Here is a 3987-nt window from a genome sequence, read left to right as displayed (position 1 = left end):
GATGGAAATAAAGTGTTATTGTTAGGGTTATAGATAGACAGAAATAAAGTGTTATTGTTAGGGTTATAGATAGATGGAAATAAAGTTTTAGTTTTCAGATCAGGTCTCAATTAAATCTTTTTCTACTTACTGACAGTCATTTTTGAGTTTGATATAACTTTGAATTAATGTAAAACATTTTTACAACCACATATTGTGTAAAATCCCCTAATTGTTTTTTACTTTTTTCAGAATCAGAATCAGAATCAGAATTCTTTTATTTGGCCAAGTATATTTGCACATACAGGAAATTGACTTGGTGAAGTTGGTGCGTGGACATAAAAAACAAATAGCAAATATTGACAAGAAATGTACAAAATAGCAAAGTATTAACAAAAATAACAAATTTACAAATTTACAAAAAAGAGCAGCAGAACAATACATCTTGTAGGCACAAGAGGCTGTGAAATGGTTGTGGGGCATGTACACTATACATTTTTATTTCTGGACATAATTTTTTTAATCTTTGTGCGTACAGCTGGTTGGGAAACACTGACCTAATGCATACAGGAACAGTCCGATCCATATTATGTTAAATTAAAATAACGTATTATTGGTATAATCCATCAGGATTTTGAGTGAGCCCTCCATACCAAGGCCGTCACTGGCCACTTGGTTCACGAGTTGTAAAGCCTTTTCCTCACATTCGTTCAGGGTTTCACTCCCCTCAGGTGACACTTTCATGGGAGAGTATCAATGAATGTTTATCTTTAGATTTTTGTTTTTGCAGCTTTTTTGTTTTGTTTTTGATTGGAGATGTAGTATTTACTGAGTTGGTGATTCTTTGCCAGATTTTCTATTTTGTTGACGCAATTCATTTTCATGAGTCATTATTGTAATAGAGGGCAGTACTTGATTCAAGTTCAAGTTCAAGTTTATTTGTTACGTCTCAGACACGAGTGCAGGGAGGAAAATTCTTGATTGATGGACATGCAATGTTATGAGCTTTGAATTCAGGTGTTTAAATGGGCATTTTACTTCAAAAACATTTTCTAGTATACAACCCTTCATAGTGCCAAAATATCATTACTTTGCGCATAAGAGCCTTATACGTATTCTAATGCCTTATTTCCTTCCTGGGAAATCTCCATGACGATGCATTTTGTGTTGAAATCTCAAAAGCCTCTTTAGAGTGTTTGTAGAGTTGTCTCTCCCTTCCAATGGGGAACAGGCTTCCAGAACATCCAGGCTTCCAGAACATCCATCATGGCATCTGTTTTTCAGGCAGAGAAACTGAAGAATTAATAAAAAAGAGTTAGAGAAGGACTGGACAGAACAAGAACATATATTTATTCCCCAGTAAACTTCAGATGGTTGGATATGTCTCCGTATGTGAGTGTCCTCTGCCCTCTCAGTTGGTGAGCCAGTCGCTCTACTTTACCCAGGCCCCAACTCTATGCAATGAGCTTTTTCCACGTGTTTCCAGTAATATTTCCCCAGTAACTAATATCCTTGGTGGTAGCATTAGCAAAAGATATATTATGATTGATAATGATTTGCTCATCCCTGTGTGACAGACACTCGATCATACCCGATCCTAGATCCCATTACAAATCCCCAATATGCTATGACCATGTACTAGTTACAAGAAATCGTAAGGAGTTTACACATGGTATGATACCTGATATCGATGACTCAAGTCTATGTGTTTTTAACTCTGCATGTGAACATTAGACATGTGAACTGAATGTGATAACCTGGTCATGATTATGTTGTGCTGTTTTAACAGAACATTTATCTAGTGCACAACGTCACATTGAGGCACATAGTAAGAATGAGAACAGAGTATCAACAAGTCAACCAATTTAATAGTTTCAAAGAAACATACAAAATAAACAAACTCTTGTAAACAAATGGAAGTTTAAACACAAGTCTAACGCTATGTGTGTCCAGGACACACAGGAGTCGGGGCTCATAGGCTTAACCCAAAGAATGCTGTTTTTCTTCTTAAATAGCATCCCAACAATAAAACATCAGAGACATCGATGGGAGAGGCCTGTTGTCTGTACTATAGACATTACAATAGCATAGAAACAGGCGAGGCGCAATATCCTCAGGATGTGCCCCAGGCATGCTCATTCAACTGTAAATAGGTGTTCCGGCCTGAGAGAGGGGTGCATTGATCACCATTCACAACTGTCTTTGTATCAGCCACATGTAAATAGCAAGATAGCACATGGCTGTCTCCGCCAAATCCGTCTCCAAAATAAATATTCAATGGCTGCATGATGTTCATCTATGGAACTCCCAGCAGTTGCGGCGTTAAAAGGTGAGATACAGTAGTCAATTTCTGACAAGTGAATGGGCCAGCCTGGGGGAAGTTTATGCTGCTGCTGTGCTTGGAGATAGAGGCTCATTTGAATAAATCAGATCCCTCCAGAGCACATCCATATTCATGAGAGGCTGTGTCTAATTGCCGATAATTCCCTGCCTGAGTGATAGTGATTTATACACATCTCTCACGGAGCCGTGATCTGAATGCTTGTGAGATCACACGTCATCCATCAAATACAACCTGAGGTCTCAGGCCCGTCTTAATTGATTATCAGTTTGTATCAATATTGAATTGTGAAGTTGTCTAATCTCTTTTCGAGACAGGGTTGATACACTCACGCACGCTACAGTATCAATCATACGAACACATTAGAACGTGTCTCAAGGTGTCAGTCTTGCTTGGACTATCCATTTTCCTACTTTCGTAAGAGAGGCAGGACATCCAACAAAGAAAGCAGCCTGATTCTAACTTTCTTAATTAGATTGTCTTTGTCATTCCAAAGAAAGTTCATCATCAATATACACTGCCCTGTGTAAGTAATGGGACAGTGAAGCATTTTGTCATCTTTTGGCTCTACAATCGAACAATTAATATGAGGTTAAATTCTAAATATTCTCAGCTTGGTATTGGTGTACATATTGGTTTCATCATGTGAGGAGTCCTCCTCATCCTGATGCTTCCCCTAGTGGCCAGCAGTGGCCACCAGAGACTCCTTTATTGTTTTCCTTATTCTTCTCTTTTAGTTGATTGACTCCTCCTGTGCCTAGTACAAGACTCAACATAATTACAAGAAAAAGCACTGGTAAGCTCAGAAATTGCAAACAAGGAAGACTTCTACAGTGGATTACCGAATAATGCTCACCATGATGAAGAAAAACCCCAAAACCACAGATCAGGAACACTTTCCAGGAGGTAGGTGTGAATGTGTCAGAGATTACTATCTGCAGAAGACTTAACCAGCAGAACTACAAAGGCTACACTGTAAGGGGCAAACCACTAGTTAGCCACAAAAACAGAATGGCCACATTACAGTTTGCTAAAAAACACACAAAAGAGCCTGCAGAGTTCTGGAAAAAGCTTTTATGGACAGATGAAACAAAGACCAAGCTTATGTGTATTGCCATATTCATGCAATAAATTGTTATGCATTGTGCAATCTGTTCCATTATTCTGCTACTACAGATACAAACAGATACACAGTTGATTATATAAACATTATTCTTGTTTGTCCTGAAGCTCTATCCTTTATCAGCGTTGATGCAAACTGTGATCTGTGGCATCTGTACCACCTGGCAACCCCTCAAGAAACCACATCTAAGATAGGTCTTTTAATGAAAAAGAAGTCTATAAAGTGCTTCCAATTCTGTTGTAAGACAGAATTCACATGAGAAATAGGGGCTATAGAGCTTTGAGAGCCTGCTGTGTTGAAGTTCTCCGTGACTGAACAAACACTGGACATGTTGTAATCAATCTAAAAAACATTTGGATCTCTGATCATGTTCCAGTGTTTCATCTCCAGCACTGGAATGTCATCCTTCAGCACAGGTTTGAAACTATTCTTTAGTCTTGGAGAACCTGAGTCAACCTTAGCTCAGAGGATGCTACTACGCCCTTTATCAGAGGAGATGAGTGAAATATTATCTGTATTAAAATGGCCAAGGAGAGCATGATGT

Source organism: Argentina silus (genome assembly GCF_951799395.1).
Source record: "Argentina silus genome assembly, chromosome: X".
NCBI classification, from domain to species: Eukaryota; Metazoa; Chordata; class Actinopteri; order Argentiniformes; family Argentinidae; genus Argentina; species Argentina silus.
The sequence above is the reverse complement of the archived record's forward strand: the minus strand, read 5'-3'. Positions refer to the sequence as shown.